Source organism: Schistocerca cancellata, chromosome 11 (assembly GCF_023864275.1).
Source record: "Schistocerca cancellata isolate TAMUIC-IGC-003103 chromosome 11, iqSchCanc2.1, whole genome shotgun sequence".
NCBI classification, from domain to species: Eukaryota; Metazoa; Arthropoda; class Insecta; order Orthoptera; family Acrididae; genus Schistocerca; species Schistocerca cancellata.
In genome coordinates, this window is record NC_064636.1 from 82,018,799 (window position 1) to 82,038,227 (window position 19,429).

Genomic DNA, 19,429 nt, shown 5'->3' on the forward strand with positions numbered 1-19,429 from the left:
CTAGATAAACTGACTAAACCAGAGGTTGTAGAGAGTTTCAGGGAGAGCATAAGGGAACAATTGACAGGAATGGGGGAAAGAAATACAGTAGAAGAAGAATGGGTAGCTCTGAGGAATGAAGTAGTGAAGGCAGCAGACTATCAAGTAGGTAAAAAGACGAGGGCTAATAGAAATCCTTGGGTAACAGAATAAATATTGAATTTAATTGATAAAAGGAGAAAATATAAACATGCAGTAAATGAAGCAGGCAGAAAGGGATACAAACATCTCAAAAATGAGATTGACAGGGAGTGCAAAATGGCTAAGCAGGGATGGCTAGAAGACAAATGTAAGGATGTAGAGGCTTATCTCACTAGGGGTAAGATAGATACTGCCTACAGGAAAATTAAAGAGACCTTTGGAGAGAAGATAACCACTTGTATGAAAATCAAGAGCTCAGATGGGAAGGGAAGGCAGTAAGGTGGAAGGAGTATATAGAGGGTTTATACAAGGGCGATGTACTTGAGGACAATATTATGGAAATGGAAGAGGATGTAGATGAAGACGAAATGGGAGATAAGATACTGCGTGAAGAGTTTGACAGAGCACTGAAAGACCTGAGTCGAAACAAGGCCCTGGGAGTAGATAACATTCCATTAGAACTACTGACAGCCTTGGGAGAGCCAGTCATGACAAAACTCTACCATCTGGTGAGCAAGATGTATGAGACAGGCGAAATACCCTCAGACTTCAAGAAGAATATAATAATTGCAATCCCAAAGAAAGCAGGTGTTGACATGTGAAAATTACCGAACTATCAGTTTAATAAGTCACAGCTGCAAAATACTAACGCGAATTCTCTACAGACGAATGGAAAAACTAGTAGAAGCGGACCTCGGGGAAGATCAGTTTGGATTCCGTAGAAATGTTGGAACACGTGAGGCAATACTAACCTTACGACTTATCTTAGAAGAAAGATTAAGAAAACGCAAACCTACGTTTCTAGCATTTGTAGACTTAGAAAAAGCTTTTGACAATTTTAACTGGAATACTCTCTTTCAAATTCTGAATGTGGCAGGGGTAAAATACAGGGAGCGAAAGGCTATTTACAATTTGTCCAGAAACCAGATGGCAGTTGTAAAAGTGGAGGGGCATGAAAGGGAAGCAGTGGTTGGGAAGGGAGTGAGACAGGGTTGTAGCCTGTCCCCAATATTATTCAATCTGTATATTGAGCAAGCAGTAAAGGAAACATAAGAAAAATTCGGAGTAGGTATTAAAATTCATGGAGAAGAAATAAAAACTTTGAGGTTCGCCGATGACATTGTAATTCTGTCAGAGACAGCAAAAGACTTGGAAGAGCAGCTGAACGGAATGGACAGTGTCTTGAAAGGAGGATATAAGATGAACATCAACAAAAGCAAAACGAGGCTAATGGAATGTAGTCAAATTAAATCGGGTGATGCTGAGGGAATTACATTAGGAAATGAGACACTTAAAGAAGTAAAAGAGTTTTGCTATTTAGGGAGTAAAATAACTGATTATGGTCGAAGTAGAGAGGATATAAAATGTAGACTGGCAATGGCAAGGAAAGCATTTCTGAAGAAGAGAAATTTGTTAACATCGAGTATAGATTTAAGTGGCAGGAAGTCGTCTCTGAAGGTATTTGTATGGAGTGTAGCCATGTATGGAAGCGAAACATGGACGATAAATAGTTTGGACAAGAAGAGAATAGAAGCTTTCGAAATGTGGTGCTACAGAAGAATGCTGAAGATTAGATGGGTAGATCACATAACTAATGAGGTGGTATTGAATAGAATTGGGGAGAAGAGAAGTTTGTGGCACAACTTGACAAAAAGAATGGGACCGGTTGGTAGGACATGTTCTGAGGCATGAAGGGATCACAAATTTAGCATTGGAGGGCAGCGTGGAGGGTAAAAATCGTAGAGGGAGACCAAGAGATGAATACACTAAGCAGATTCAGAAGGATGTAGGTTGCAGTAAGTACTGGGAGATGAAGAAGCTTGCACAGGATAGAGTAGCATGGAGAGCTGCATCAAACCAGTCGCAGGACTGAAGACACAACAACAACATTTGTAAGCCAGTCATAGCTCATGTCACATAATCTCGCCAGCTGATGACGGGGGATACTCAGAGCTTCGGACACGTGGTGTAGTCAGCCAATAGCAACATCACTGTTAAGTAGTGTGAACATAGAACAGGGAAAGTTAAAGGTTTAAATTAATATATATAATGTTGCTACAAGAAAAACAAAGCTTTCACGTATAATATTGGTCTCCAAGGCCAATACGCTACAAGAGAAGCTAAGCTTTCATATATAATGTTGGTCTTTTATGCGCGTATTACATTTTAAGATATATCACACATATGTGCCAGTAAATTTTTTAGTAACGACGAAGTGTTATCTTCTGGGCTATAAATTCTTCTAAGTGGCTCGTCATGAAAGAGCTGATTTTTAAATGAGTCCCAGATTCCCAGTGAAGTAGGCATAGACCTGCTATTAAGCTTTTCAATGTGGTTTCGGCATGTAAATTTTCTTGGGTACCAGTACTTTGTTATCTCACGTCTGGTTCTTTGTTATGGCAGAATGCCATACATGCTAGAAGATGAAAACGTACACTTGAAATGCACCCAACAGTTGAAACTAGCCAATAGTTTGAAATTGAACCCTTTGGTTCAAATGTATTGACTGCCTCGGCGGAAAAGATTAATAAAAGAAAATTTCTTCAGCAAACCGATAAAAATAACTTCATTGTTCTGCATGGCAAGTAATGCTTGACTGTCAGAAAGGTGGAAATAAAATAAAATCTGAAACTAATAACGTATTTTAGCCTTCTGTAATTATGTGAATGGTAATTCTCATGATAGCTCCAGGCCAAAGAAATCAATTTTGTTTTCATTTGACGTGAGTGCAGTAGACAAAGAGGAAACAACAAAATCACTAAATGTAAACACGGGTCACATGGAGACTACCCGCTTCCCTATTATAACTCAGACTAGTCTGCGCATCAGACCCATATTTACGATATTTCCGAACCGGGGCAATAGCAGATAGTGGCCTCCCTCGAGCGTTTGAGATAGGACGTCAAAAATTTTTTAAAAATCGAATTTTCAAAAATACGTTCATTTTGTAGCGCACATATTTCTGAAGACTCTGATACATAAAACATATGTGTCTGAGGAATTTTAAGACATGTCATCTGATCTTAAGTGTGCCAAAGTGCAGTGCCACACCTCTTCACACAGCATTCTTCTATCACACGTCACTGTATTTTGGTCTGTGGAATTGAAACGTGTATATTTTGTACTGGATGCCATCAAACTATATTCAGGACAGTGGAAATTGAAATGTCCTAAGGCACCTCTCCTGCTTCCAGTCGGCCGGTTTGACGTCCTGCCCCTCTTTTTTTTAAAAAAAAAAAAAAAAAAAAAAACGATCTCTTAAGAAAATTTGCACTCTTTATTCCCTATTAGCTAACAACTTGCTGCTTTGTGTGACATAAAATTGAGTATAGGACACACAAAACCAGTAAAGAGAAGAGACCAGCAAGACAGTACACATTTCTTCAATCCTTATCTCCTAGAATTTTTTTTCTCTCTAATCTTGCTACAGCTTTACATGGCGTGCTTTCCTTTCTGCAAAAGGATCTGTTACCTAATCAAAGTTCGTCAAACGTTCTGTTGCATGAAAAATCGAAATGTCATTGTCTAATATTGAAAAAGCTGTAATTACAAATAGGCCCAAGACTGTTGTGGTTTCTCGATGTGATTACCTATATTTTGACACTGTTTGCAAGATGAAACAAAATAGGCCTTTATAATACTGCAGCAATTTTAACACATGCCAAATAAACGAGACTGTTTTGGCAGAAATGGTCATTTTTATAACACGGTAGATTATAATTCACAAAGTACCAATATCAAATGCCTATTAGGCTTACTACAAGCAAAAAGCTTTATGTTAGGAAATAGTTTTACACTTCATTCATACACTCCAGTTTCTCAAGCACGAGATCGAAAAGTAGTAGTGCAAAATTTTTATAGAAATTTGGAATCTTCTTATTCTTCCAGAATTTGTGTGATGTCCCCGTTTCTTCTCCTTCCTCATTCTAACAAACAATGTTGTCATCACTAATTCTGTATCTATTCGTGCCAATGTCAAAGCTTATTCACCGGTTAATTTCACTAACTCTGCCTGAATCACCAGTTTAGTTACCCCGCGATTATTCTCTGGTTACGCATTGTTACGTGTTCGTACAACGCGTTTTCCGCGCTACTTCCAGAATAGACCTTAAAGCGGCTGCTAGCCGGAGACTGTACAAACTGGCCCTTGCTAGCATAGCGATCTGGCCAAAAATTTTCTGTCAAAATTTCATTTTCTTGGATACACCCAGAAGATAATACGTAATCTTTCTCACCTATTATTCCTGTTAGTTGTTTATTCGCACTCTGGTAGTCTGAATCTATGGCTTTTTCTGGTAATCGTAACAATACTCATCATTCGCAAACCCTATCAACCACATAATCAGACAGTGGTTGGCTTTCTTTTGTTAGGCTTACTCTGCTCAGCTCGTATAGCCCCTTTTGCCTGCACGACAGTTTATTTCTAGATGTGACTAGGATTCCATTGACAAGAGACATCACGTTCACTATGCACGCATTCAGAAATCAACTTAGAATGTGTTCAACAATGTTCAAAAACCGACAGGGACACATTTCAAAGTCATACGAATAATCGATAGACCAACGTGCGCTGGATGCAAGGGCTTCATGAAACAAGTTTTATATGAATGTAACTTTCATGTGATGTGTCACTGGCAAGTAATATAGCAAGATGAAACTTTGAATATACGTGGAAAGAACTGCTCCACGATAGTACAAAAGGTAACTGAAAGCAACATGCTACGAGATGAACAGAAATGACACTATTATTCAAAGACAAAAATTACACTCAAGCCACAGCGATTTACAACAGTCCCCTGGACATGGATCTTAACCCTTCAGCCACATGGGCCATGAATATATGCATGCAATTCTTACCAGAAAATTTTGTGGGCCCTGATGTTTTACCACACTGGATATACTTTCTGCATTTTTGCATGTCAGAAGTTGCAACTGTCTTATCTGTTGCTCTGGGACAATGTTGAAGGTAACACATTCCTGGAGTGCACTGTCGCAGGCAACAAAAGCTGGTGCTGCCACAGGGAACCGGAGTCTAAAATGTTGACCATGGAATGGTGTCATCCACTGTCCCCTCATCCCAACAAGTTCAAGAGCCAGCCATCTGCTTAAGAAGTAATGCTCATCCTGTTCTTTGATTACCGGAGCCCACTGCTTATTGATTTCAAGGAATATGGTGTCTCCATCTCTGGAGAACAGTTCTGTGCAACACTGGAGAAATTACTGCATGCAATTAAGGCGAAACGTCTGGGAAAATTGCAACACGAGGCACTGTTGCCTCGTAACCCATATCCCTATGTCGCAAATGTCTTAAAGCAGAAGTTACACCAACTCGAGTGGGAGACACTCGAGCACGCGTCCAATAGTGCTGACCTCTCCCCATGCAATCATCACACCTTCGGCCCTTAAAAACAACTGTGAAGCATCGACAATTCCTGTCAGATAAGGATGTCCAGCAGGCAGTTACACATTCTTCATGCACTAGGAAATGGTGTTTTACTGAATAGGTTTCTCCAGCCCGGTATGTCGGTGGGATGACTGCCTCAGTGCTCACGGCAATTTCACCCAACTGGCACACAATCCTGGATTGTACAGCTTTCAAATAGAAACTTTTCGATCCTCCCTCTTACACAGTATGTATAATAACTGCAGTACCGTAGGTTATCAATACGGCCAGAGCTGGCGGCTCAAAGATTACTGCGGACACCACAAGCAGTGCTTTCATCACCCCGCCAATGAAGAACCTCCATGTCGCCATCCAACGGAGACCATCCAGACGGTGTTACAAGCGGCCGCCATCTGAACACCAGACTCTACTTCTACCTTTTGTTCCGTGCTTCTAATGAAAGTTCCGCGTTGCTAGTTGTTGACAAACATTACTTCAAGTCATTGATAGTTAACTTCAGTGGCAAATATTCAGTGTACTCGGTTGCTGCCTGTCACACACCTCAGCTTATAGCTAGTCACGATCACTGACAAGTTGCCAACAATGCAGCAGTTGTTCTGCACTAAGTGGACTACAACATGTTTATTTAAAATGCATTTGTGTGCACTAATCTTTTGCTCGCCCGTCCAGATTCCTATGGCGACATATCTTCGGGCCACCTTCCACCCATTTGTCACAGGCCTAACAGTTGCCGACGCACGACACATCATCAGGCGGTGAACTTTTTCAAACCTACGATGCCGTGTCGTTTTCCTCCCTTTGTCACCTAATTTTTACCGCTTTCTGGACATTTTGTTTGTGTTTGTACTATTTGTGCTTCTGGAAATTTCTGTCTCAGATCCACACTTGCCACTTTTGTTCAGTTTGCTAGTTTTAACTGCCACAAATTGATTTAGTTTTGGTATTATTTGCCTTGCTCTAACTAACTCCCTGCCCCAAGCCCCACACACACCCATCTCACAATTAGCAGCACCACAATTTCGAGTGCCTTTGGCACTGACACTCAATCTAACGTGGCTTCTTCAGTTACAGACACAACTAATTATGCAGCTTATCGAGATGGTGAAGGCTTCATTCAAATGAAGATGGCAGCCAATGAGACTCGCAATAAGATGCCACAAACTACGGCAGCACCACAATTTATGGAGGCATGATTAGTGCCTCCATTTCACCCATTTGAAGGGAAAAAAAGAGGACTGGATTGAGTACTTCACTCAGTCTGAAGCTCACCTATCTGAACACCAAGTACCAGTTACTGTTAAACAATCTTTTTTCTTGAAACATCCGGACAGATTAAAACTGTGTGCCGGATCGAGACTCGAACTCGGGGCCTTTGCCTTCTGCAGGCAAGTGCTCTGCCATCTGAGCTACCCAAGCACGACTCGCGCCCTGTCCTCACAGCTTTACTTCTGCCAGTACCTCATCTCCTACTTTCCAAACTTTACAGAAGCTCCGTAAATGGCTTAGTCACAGCCTGGGGGATGTTTGTAGAATGAGATCCTTTCTTTCAGGAGTGCTAGTTCTGCAAGGTTCACAGGAGAGCTATTGTAAAGTTTGGAATGTAGGAGATGAGGTACTGGCAGAAGTAAAGCTGTGAGGACGGGGCACGAGTCATGCTTGGGTAGCTCAGTTGGTAGAGCACTTGCTCGCGAATGGCAGAAGTCCCGAGTTCGAGTCTCGGTCCAGCACACAGTTTTCATCTGCCAGCAAGTTTCGCATCGGCGCACACACTGCAGCAGAGTAAAAATCTCATTCCGGAATCTTTTTTCTTATCAACAGCCAGCATGTCAGTCCATTGATTGTGCTCCAAAGTATTCCCCACTTCATGGCCAGAACTTTAACTATGAGGGTTTAATCCAGTTTCTGAATGACTATTGTGATGAGAAAGTTCAGGAGGTGGTTGCCAGGTCCAGGTTTTTACACTAAACAAGCAGTCTGGACAAACAGACAGTGGGCGAGAGACTTACAAGGACTCAGATAGCCAGTCATACAATCAGCCAGACCAGCAAGGTAGCGGCATGAAAGGCTTGCCCGCACTGCTTCTTAGCTCATAAGCATAGCTTCTACCTCTCACAAAATGCAACTTGTTTTTCAGGTGGCAAGAACGGACACGTTCAAGCGGTGTGCTTACAGAAACAGAAGCCTCCCTCCCCTAATATACACCCACACAAATCAAATTTTGCTGTACACGTTGTGCATCCTGAACCAAACAGAACTTCTAGAGAAGAGTGGTAGTTTACAAATCATAAAAACAGTGGCATTTTCTTTAGCACAATGCAGCTCTTTGTCGACCTTGTAATAGGCGACTGCACTATTCAGCTGCAATTAGCTACGAGTGTCAGTTTCTTTCCTCAGTCGCAAGACCATCTTGGCAAGTACAAGCTGCACAAATCATACATTACACTTACACCATTTAATGGACATGACATTCCAGTGCTTGCAGCCTTCCTTCCACATGCAAGAATTTGCAAAAGACTGAAATTTCAGGTTGTGTGTTCATGGAACAGTGCAAATATGTCTGACCATGATTTTTCTGGATTGTGTGTTTTACAAATGTGGTGTCAGTTGCAAATTTTGATTTGATGGACAGTGTTGGTAAATTGCATGCTGAATTCAAAGACTTGTCCACTGATGGCTTAGGCAAAGCTTCTAATTCTGCTGTGCATGTGACCACTAAAGACAATGCACAGCCTCACTTCTTCAGATCTCATGCTATATTACACAAGCTCAGGGAACATGTTGCTTGGAACTTTCACTGTGGCATCAATCACAGTAAGTCTGTCGGCACCTCCGTTAAAACTTGTCAAGAAGCATTCAGGCATACTGTCTATTTGTGCAGACTAATGCAAAATCGAACCCCCGAATAGTTAAAAAAGCTTTAAGGAAACTGAAGAATAACTAGGCCCCCAGCACTGATAGCATTCCTGCAGAATTGCTCTAATGTGGAGAAGCAACATTAGAGCAGTCTCTGTTTGAACTTATCACTCTCATATGGGAACAGGAAAGGATACCAGATGAATGGAAAGAAGGAATATTACTAAGGGTGACCAAATGGAGTGCAGAAACCACAGTGGAATCACCCTCCTAAACCTGGGATACAAGGTGTTATATTATTTTTGGTTGGCTATTGCCACAGGTGGATACAGAAATTGGAATATACCAAAGCGGATTTCGATGAAGAAGGTCAACAATAGACCAGATTTTCAATGTGCGCCAAATTTTGGAAAAAACTGTTGAATATAGAATTGGAACGCATCACCTCTTTATTGACTTTAAGGCTGCATATGACAGCATCAATAGAATCCAGTTGTTTCGTGCCTTACAGGAGATGGGGATACAGGGAAAGCTCCTGAGAATGGTAAAAATAACGATGTCTGCCTTAAGAGTCTGCATTCAAGTTTGAGGAAATTACTCGGACCACTTGGAAATAAAGAATGGCCTACATCAAGAAGATGCATTAGCATGCTTATTATTTAATGTAGCACCCGTGAAGGTGATTAGGGAAGCAGGCCTACAGATCAGGGGCTCCACCTTCTACAAACAGATGACGTCGACAACATATCAACCCAATATGCCGTCAACTTTCAGTGTGAATGGATACACATTTGAAAGGGTTGATAGCTTAAAGTATCTTGGTTCCACAGTCACTTGCTTTAATGAGATCTCAGCTGATACTAAGATTAGACTGATATCAGCAAATAAGGCATATTTTGCCTTCAGTAATTTATTCCAGTCAAGACTCTGCAGCCACCCAACAAAATGCACTATTTATATAAAGCGTTCTTACTTATGCTTCAGAAACATGGGCCTTGACGGAAACCGATGCAAGGCTGCTCGACGGATTTGAGAGGAAAGTTTTGAGGAGAATAATTGGCCCTGTTTGTGACAAAGAAAAATGGAGGAAAAGGTACAATGCAGAATTGTACACTGCAGGTCATGTGGCAAGAATGGAGGAGTCTGAAGTGATAAAGAAGATTCTCTTTGGTAATCCAGGAGGACAAAGAGGGCGAGGTTGACCTCGAGCAAGATGGCTGGATGGAGTGGAAGAAGACCTATGGAAGTTCAGATGCAGAAACTGGAAGAGGGCAGCATGTGGTGGAAGCTCATTGAGAAAGCCAAGGTTGATCCTGGAGTGTAGTGCCATAGAAGAAGAAGAAGAAGAAGAAGAAGAAGAAGGCAACATTGTATCCCCGAATAGTGACTGATTAATTTTCTCTGACTCGACCTGGTGAACTTGTTGACGGTTTGGGAGCTGGTTGTTACTTTAAGATTGATTTACACGATGCCTACCTCCAGATTCCTTTAGATGAACAATCACAGCAGGTGCGTGTCATTAATACACATAAGGAACTCCTCAAATTTCTTCATTTGCTTTTCAGTAGTGCATCCACACCTACAATTTTTAGTGCTATTTGGAACAATTAGCTGCACCTGTGCCTTTGTGTACAAATTGTTCAGATGATATAGCGGTATCAGGTCCCAAAGCAGATGAGCCCCTTAATAAATTGCGCACCCTGTGCCAAATGTTATCAGAAGAGGCCTAAAATGCAATAGATCTGAGTATATGGTTTTCAAACTGAGATCGAGTACTTGGGGCATGTAATTAATTCTCAGGGTATTCATCTGATGTAGTCACACTTGCAGGCCCTTTGTACCCTCAAACCTCCAAAGAACTGCAGTCAGTGCTAGCGAAGCTGATTTCTTACATCTGCTCCACTCCAAATCCAGCTTGGATAGCGACACCACTGCACCGTCTTTGATGAAGAATGTACCTTTTGTGTGGTCCCAAGAATGTGGCATTGCTTTTCAACAACTCAAAGACTCTTTTCTCAGTGATCATTGCCTCATTCATTTTGATCCTTCAAAACCTATGGTCTTGACCACTGATGCCTCTAAGTAAGGCATTGGTGCTGTACCCTCCTGCAGGACTGGTTCTACTGACAGATCAATAGCTTTCAGCTCCAAATTGCTTAGGCCGGTATTACACTGTCAAAAATCTTTGTCAAAAATCTTTGTCAAAAATCTTTGTCAAAAATCTTTGTCAAAAATCTTTGTCAAAAATCTTTGTCAAAAATCTTTGTCAAAAATCTTTGTCAAAAATCTTTGTCAAAAATCTTTGTCAAAAATCTTTGTCAAAAATCTTTGTCAAAAATCTTTGTCAAAAATCTTTGTCAAAAATCTTTGTCAAAAATCTTTGTCAAAAATCTTTGTCAAAAATCTTTGTCAAAAATCTTTGTCAAAAATCTTTGTCAAAAATCTTTGTCAAAAATCTTTGTCAAAAATCTTTGTCAAAAATCTTTGTCAAAAATCTTTGTCAAAAATCTTTGTCAAAAATCTTTGTCAAAAATCTTTGTCAAAAATCTTTGTCAAAAATCTTTGTCAAAAATCTTTGTCAAAAATCTTTGTCAAAAATCTTTGTCAAAAATCTTTGTCAAAAATCTTTGTCAAAAATCTTTGTCAAAAATCTTTGTCAAAAATCTTTGTCAAAAATCTTTGTCAAAGATATTTGATGGTGTAATAGGAACTTTGTCAAATGTCATCCAATATTTGATCAAATCTAGGGCCTCACTGTAGATTTGATCAAAGAAATCGCTTGTCTTCTGTTCACTGCAATGTGACATGTTACCGCATGGTGCGCTAGCATTGCTGCAGCGTTCTGTCGTCTGTAGTGTTTTTATAAACATTGCCGGTAAATACAATTGGTGTGTGCCGACAACTACAAAATTAATAGAGATGTATGAAGCTGATGAGGCGCTTTACAACGTGAGGCACCCAGAATACAAAAATAGAGTAAGACAATTGGAGACCTGACCTGACCTGACCTGACCTGACCTAACATAACATAACATAACCCTCTCCTGTAGCAAGGAATCTGAGTGTTACAGAGAGCCTGTCTTCTGATTTCTGAAGATGTAGCAGTTCTTAAGTGAATACTGTGCTTTGTGATATGAGGATACACTTCACTGAGCACATACAGAAATGTATGCTCATCCATTCTTAAGTAATTGATGTACGATTTGACGTATTCCACTGTAAACTTACGTAACAAGTTTTGTTGAATGCTTTTATCGTGTCGTCGTAAAACCCACGGCTTCCACCCAGATTAGATTAGTTTTTCGTTCCATAGATCTGTGCTGAGGAGATCCTCGTGGATGTGGAACGTCAATTTTTTTAAGCTGAAATAACAATACTAATAGCATGAATAAATACAATCCATCATTTGTTTGTATTAAAAATTTCGTCAATGGAGTAGAAGGAGTTGGCCACTAATAAGTCTTTCAGGCTCCTTTTAAACTGATCTTTATTTCTAACTAAATTTTTTATGTTTGCTAGCAAATTATTGAAGATCAGTGTTCCTGAGTAGTGGACCCCTTTTTGACCTAAAGTGCTTTTAAGTCCTTGTGCAGATCATTGTTGTTCCTGGTATTGCATGTATGAACTGAGTTGTCTGTTGGAAAAAAAGAGATATATTGTTTAGGACAAATTTCATTAAGGAGTAAATATACTGAGAGGCAGTAGTTAGTTTACCCAGTTCTTTGAAGAGGTTTCTGCAGGACGTCCGTGAATTTACTCCACAAATAATACGTATTACACGCTTTTGGACTCTGAAAACTTTTGTTTGACTTTAAGAGTTACCCCAAAATAATATACCATATGACATTGTGGAATGAAAGTAGGCAAAGTGTGCAAGCTTTTTCATTTTTATGTTGCCTATGTCTGCTAACACTCGAATTGCAAATACAGATTTGTTAAGGCGTTTCTGCAGTTCTGTGGTGTCCTCCTCCCAACTGAATTTATTATCAAGTTGTAATCGCAGGAATTTAAGACTGTCAACCTCGTATGTATGGTTCCTTTTTTTCCCCCACTTCTTTTCCGCATGTGCACACAATGCAATTGCAGTACATGCAACTGCTGCGGTTAATAACAAGTTGTTGTCAGCCATCTTGAACTTTGACGAAAAATTTGATGACAGTGTAATACCCCTTCTAGCACTACATCAAAGATCTTTGTCAAATATATTTGACGGAATATTTGATCACATCTTTGACCAAATCTTTGACAAAGAAATTTAATAGTGTAATACTGGCCTTAACAAAGCTTAGAGCAACTATCTGCAAATAGAGAAGGAGTCTCCTGCCATCATCTTTGGAATGACTAAAGTTCACCAGTATTTGCACAGAAGAAAGTTCTACTTGATCACCGGTCACAACCCTTTGCAGTAAGCTTTTAACCCAGCCAAGCCCATCCAGAATTGCACTGCACAGAAACTGCAACATTTGGCTCTCATCTTATAGCACTACAATGCGAGATAATGCACAGGCCCACAACAAAGCATGCCAATGCAGACACACTTTCCCATCTTCCTTTGGCACTGGGTGCTGACTTTGAAGCATCAGGAACAACTTGTTGCTACACTGAGTCCACTGGACAACTAGCAGATCGCCCAGGCAATGACAGCAGATCCCGACTTGTAAATTCTGTTGCACTACATCCACCCTGGCTGGTCACTCACTGTGAAACAAATCGTTAGCTTGGAGTCTGTCAATACTTCGCATATCGGCATGACTCACCTGTGCTACAAAATGTCATACTGCTATGTACTGAATCTGAACAGTTGTGTGTGACAATCCCCGAGGATCTCCCCAGAGACATTTCCTTAGTCTGCTTCATCAGGGTCACTAAGACATGGCCCCCACCAAGCAATTAGCTCACCAACATGGTACACGGTTTGACACGGTCTCCCAAATAGAGTAGATAATGATTCAGTGCCTTACTTGTGCAGAACACATGGCAGGACCTCCACAATGGTTCTTCGATTGACCGAATCCTGAAGTACCTTGCCAGCACTTGAATTTGGATTTTGCTGGACACTACCATAACAGCAAGTTTCCCTTTGTGGTTCCCACGCACACTACGATGATACGGTGTAATCTTCAAGCCTCGCATTCCATATTTTGCTTTTAAGGTCTACCAGCATTGCTTGTGAATGACTACGGATCACAATGTGTGTCCGCAGAATTCGATGACTTCTGTACAACCAATGGGATTTATCACACCACAAGGGCAGCAGTCCAACGGAGAAGCAGAATGCTTTGTTCGCACTTTTAAGCAGAAGATGGCTAAACTACACACCCGCCACATGCGGGACCAACATTTGCTTCTCTTCTTCTTGTCCTACCACCCCCAGCCTCACAACAATACATCACCAGCAGAGTTGCTTCACAGATGGTGACACCGCCCCTTGCTCTAGTTGCTGCACTCACCGCAGCGGCCTGCACCTGCTCCACTCACTAAGGCAATGTATAAATGCAACAAACCTTTTTTTTAATTTTTTGTTTCAGATCATACAGTTGTCAGAAGTGCTGGGAACAAGTATTGTCATAATGTTGCTTGGCAATTGCATATTTTGACAGAAGGTCCGGGCAGATTGCAGTGGGGGCACCTGAATCAACTTCACACCTGTAAATTGGTTGATTCTGTCACTGATACTCTGTTCTCAGGTTTGTGGTGTGCCCAGATGATGAAGCTTGCATCCCTCCAGCTTCTTGGGGCTCTGGGATGAGATAAGAACATATTAGGTATCTTGGCAACAAACAGATCGGATCTTTTTGAGGATTTAATCTAGAAGAAGGTATTAGGGACCATTATGTCATCGTGGCTTCTATGTCAGTGGAAGTTGCAAAAACACCACAGAAACAGTGTACAGTTTCCTTGTTCGGGAAAGCAAATAAGAGTGTCATTAATGAATATCTTCATAGTCAGCTCCAAGCATTCACCTCGAGACACAAGGATATCGAGCATCTTTGGTCGGAATTTGAAGGTATTGTCCATGACCACGTGCTAGAGAAATATGTGCCTAGCTAAAATATGGAGGAGGGAAAGGATCCACCTTGGTTTAACAAACAAATTAGGAAGTTGCTGAGAAACCAGAGAATTTTGCACAGTTGTTTCAAACGTAGTCACTACCCCACTGACAAACTGAAATTATGCGAAATGAAAGCAGCTGTCAAAAGGTCAATAAGAGATTCTTTTAACAAATTTGAACGCAATAATTCATCTGCAAATCCTAAAAATAACCCCAAAAAATTTTGGTCATTTGTAAAATCTATGAACATTACAAATAATTCAATACCTTCTCTTGCTGACAGTACAGGTAATGTACGAGAAGGCTGAAATTCTAAACCTAGCTTTCAGAAACTCTTCTGGTAGAGAACTGCAGCACCATTCCCCCTTTCAATTATTGGACAAATACAAGGATGGTTGAAAGTGTTTAGTGTATCTGAGATTGTAAAACAGTTAAGATCCTTAGACACCAGGAAAGCATCTGGCCCAAACGGTATCCCTGTAAGATTTTATGTTGACTATGCTACAAATACAGCACCATTCTTTTCCATCATCTTTCAGAAATCATTGGAACAGCAGAAAGTTCCACGGGACTGGAAGAAGGCCCAGGTCATGGCAATCTATAAAAAGGGTACAAAATTGGATGCACATAATTACTAGCCAATTTCACCGACATCGATTTGATGTACAATCGTGGAACATATTTTGTGTTCAGACATAATAACCTTTCTACACTCTGAGAAGCTCATCTGCAGAAACCAGCACAGTTTCAGGAAACAGCTGTCATGTGAGACAGAACTGACCCTCTTTGTGCACTATATACAACAGGCTCTAGATACTGGCGTCCAGGTTGATGCCACATCCCTCAACTTTCGAAAGGCATTCGACTCAGTTTTGCACTGTCGCTTGCTACAAAAAGTGTGCACTTACAGTCTACCTAATGACATATGTGGCTGGATAGAAAGTTTTCTAACAAACAGTGAGCAGTAGTCGTTCTGAATGGAGAAACTTCAACAGAAACAAGTGTCACATCAGGTGTGCCCCAGGGTAGCTTAATAGGTCCGCCGTTTTTACGATTTACATAAATGATCTGGTCGATGGTATTGACAGCAGCATTAGTGTTTGTCGATGATGCTGTAGTCCACAGGAAAGTAGTATCACACGAAATTTGTGAACAAATCAATGAGGATTTGCAGAAAATAAATACATGGTGTAATGACTGACAGTTATCTCTCAATATTAGTATGTGTTACCTACTGCGCATAACAAAGCAAAAATCCAAATTAATGTACGAGTACAAAATAAATGCCCAGTCTTTGGAAGTGGTAACATACATCAAGTATCTGGGTGTGACTATACGAAATGATCTCAAATGGAACAATCAGATTACACAAGTAACGGGTAAGGCAAACTCTAGATTGCGGTTTATTGGCAGAATCCTGAAGTGATGCAGCCCTCCAACAAAGGAAATTGCTTAGAATACTTTTGTTCGTCCAGTCTTAGAGTATCGTTCATCTGTGTGGGACCCTTACCAGTTGGGTATGATTCAAGAGATTGGGAAAGTCCAAAGGAAAGCGGCAAGGTTTGTGACTGGTGCATTTAGCCATCGCCAGAGCGTTCCAAATCTCATAGAAAGTTTGCAGTGGGACACACTTGCAGATAGATGATGCGCAAAACAGAAGGGGCTGCTCACTAAATTCCAAAATCCGATTTTCGCCAAGGATGTAAAGCATATATTATTACCAACTACTTTCATATCACACAATGATCACCATTCAAAGATAAGGGAAACTAGAGCTCGTACTGAGGCGTTCAGACAGTCATTTATCCCTCGCGCGATCTGCGAGTGGAATACAGGGGTAGAAAGACGACTTTGGCACCAATAGTGCCCTCCGCCACACACTGCTTGGCAGCTAGCAGAGTATATATGTGGATGTATCACCAGCACCCGGTCCTGAACTGATGGGCCTGGATTCTACACCTTAACCACTGCCAAGCTGACAGCAGATGTCCACAGGTGTCGGTTCTCGTCATTATGCGACTAGCCACAGGGCTGCCACACCACTTCAAGATGTCACTGTTATCATTAACAGAAGACCTCGCACTGTCGCTGAGTGCAGAGGACTGCCATCTGCCTCATTTCTTGGCTGGCATTCTGGGACAGTCATAAGACAAACACCGGGAAGCGGACATGAGCTCTGGCACCAGCCACAGCTTCAGCTCCTGTCTCCTCATGCTTCTTACTTCCCACCAACAACACCACCACCACCACCACCACAGCTGATTGTCTCCTGTCTCCTCATCGCTTCCTGCTCCCCCCCTCCCCCCCCCCCATACCACCACCACAGCTGCAAACAGAGTTGGAGGGGGGGGGGGGGGGTGGAAGTGTATTATCTTAGGTTTCCAATACTGGCAGAGGCAGCACCTCAAAGATTCCTTTGCAACTACGAGCACCACTTTCAACACCACTGCCAATGAAGAACCTCCTCCAGGTTCTTGACTTACGAAGACCACTATGATGGTATTACAAGTGGCAGCAATATGGGCACCAACCTATACTTCTGCTTCTACTTGTAGTTTCGTGCTTCTGGCGACAGTTTCATGTTGCTAGTTAATGCTGAACATTAGATCCTTCTGACACCTTCCTCCCATTTGTCATTAGCAATGTAAGCATAACAGTTGCTGACATGTGCAACAATAATAACCAGCAAATATCAGTAAGAATGGAATACCAAGAATGAAGCACTCCTGTTAGAGAAGGGATGTAGTCTTTTGTCCCTACTGTTCGATCTATATACAGAACAGGGATGGTAATGAAAGAAAGGTTCAGAGATGGGTTAAAATCTAGGGTCAAGAATATCTATGATAAGATTCATTGATTCCATTGTTATCCTCACAGAAAGTGAGATGAAGTAGTTCACGATCTGTTGAGGGGAATGATTAGCCTAACAAGCAAAGGACTGAATCACCTGTAAGCATTCCTCCAGAATCTCAACACCTTCTCCCCATTTACTTCACTGCTTCCTCTCCACCCAACTAGCCACCTTCCTTGGTTTCTACCACCACCTGAAGGATGGCCACATTGGTACCTCCATCGACATCAGAAGTACCGAGAATACATCCACTTCGACAGCTGCCACCCATTCCACACCATTCTACATTACATTCCCAACCTTTTCCACAAACAGATCTCCCAGGCCTGATCTCACCAGTCACCTCCAACATACCCACAGTCTGGTCACAAAGGGCCTCTCCCCTCACGACTCTGTACCACCCACGACTGGAGCAACTGAATCACATTCTCCACTAGGGTTTCGATTTCCTCTCACAGTGGTATTCCACCAACCACTGAATCTTTCTGTATTGTCCCTGTAATAGACCCAGATGCAATTCCTGTTCCGTACAATCTTCCACTACCACCTGTTCCAGTCTTGTCATTGGAATCTCCTACCCCACCTGTCAAAGCAGCCATGTGATCTACAAACTAAGCTGCAACCACTGTGCTACAGTCTACAAGGGCACGTCAACTAACAAACTGTCGGTCCACACGAATGCCCCCCCCCCCCCCCCCATACTGTGGCCAGGAGACAGCTGAACAACACATTTACTGATAATGCTATCCGACAATATGTGCTTCACTTTAAGGAATGCACCAAATGGATGCTTCCTACCAAGAACAGCTTTTCTGAACTGGACGGGTGGGAACTCTTCGTATGACACACTCTTCGTTCCCCACGACCCCCAGTCTTCAACCTTTGCTAGTCCCTGTCCTCCACACGTCCATCCCTTCCCTCGACCCCACTCCAGTGCACGAACACCTATCCTGCCAATGCATCAACGGGCCCTTTCCTCTTCTCTACTGTTCTCCGCTCAGCCGAGCACTACCTACCAATGCATCTGTGATGGCGCAACACACACGGAGGGTGTCCACAATGAGCCCGGATGCTGCTAAGGGGTCGTCGATACCCCCACATGTGGTGAGGGTAGCCACAATGGAACCGTATGTGGTGATGGCGCCGGATGCATCACCGACAGGTCAGGTGATGTGTGTTGTTGCTGCCACCGCCACCACCTCAATGTCACCTCCAGATGGCTCCCTCAAATTTTCTGCAAAGGAAAACAATGATATGAATCCTGTATACGTAACATTTTTGAGAACAAGATCTTTACACTATTCTGAAATCTTATCAAGATATGACAATATTTACGCAGCTTCTTTCAGATGGTACTTCATTATAGGAACCTGCATCATCTGCAAAACGTCTCAGGTTACTATTAATATTGTCCGCAAGGTCAATAATAAACAACACGCGCAGCAAGGGTCCCGACACACTGCCCTGGGGCACACCCAAAGTCACTTCTTCCTATGATGATGACTCTCCATCCACGATGATATGTGTCCCCCTACCAGAAAGTCATCAATCCAATCACAAATTTCACTTTATACTCAATATGAGTGTACTTTTAACAATAAGTGTAGGTTTGGCACTGAATGTGAGCCAAATGCTTTTCGGAAATCAAGAGATACTGCTACATCACTGCCTTGATCCAAAGCTTTCAGTATCTCATGTGAGATAAGTGCGAGTTGGACTCCACACGACTGACTTTTTGGAATCCGTGTGGGTGGTACTGAGGAAGTCATTCTGTTCGAGATACCTCATTATGTTTAAGTGCAGAATACGTTCTAACATTATATAACAAATCTATGTCAAGGTTGTTGGACAGCAGTTTCGCGGATCACTTCTACTACCCTTTTTGCCCAATAGAGTATAGCTAGAAGAGGAACTAACTCAGTATGAGGAAATTATCCTGGGTTTTCCTTTGTAAAGGAACATTTGAAACAGAGTTAAGCATTTCGACTTTTGCTTCACTACCCCCAATTTCATTTCCTGTCTTATTCTCTGGGGACTGGACACTAACTTGAGTGCCACTAACAGCCTTTCAACACAACCATAATTTCTG

The 19,429-nt window shown here is 41.8% G+C and overlaps 1 long non-coding RNA gene across 1 annotated transcript in view; it reads right to left on the reverse strand.

The window, feature by feature from the left end:
* LOC126108731 (uncharacterized) overlaps window positions 1-19,429 on the reverse strand; it is a 67,673-nt gene that overhangs the window by 33,629 nt on the left and 14,615 nt on the right. The window contains exon 2 of the long non-coding RNA XR_007523613.1: window positions 18,357-18,574. This is a non-coding gene — a long non-coding RNA (uncharacterized LOC126108731). The remainder of the gene's footprint in view (window positions 1-18,356; window positions 18,575-19,429) is intronic.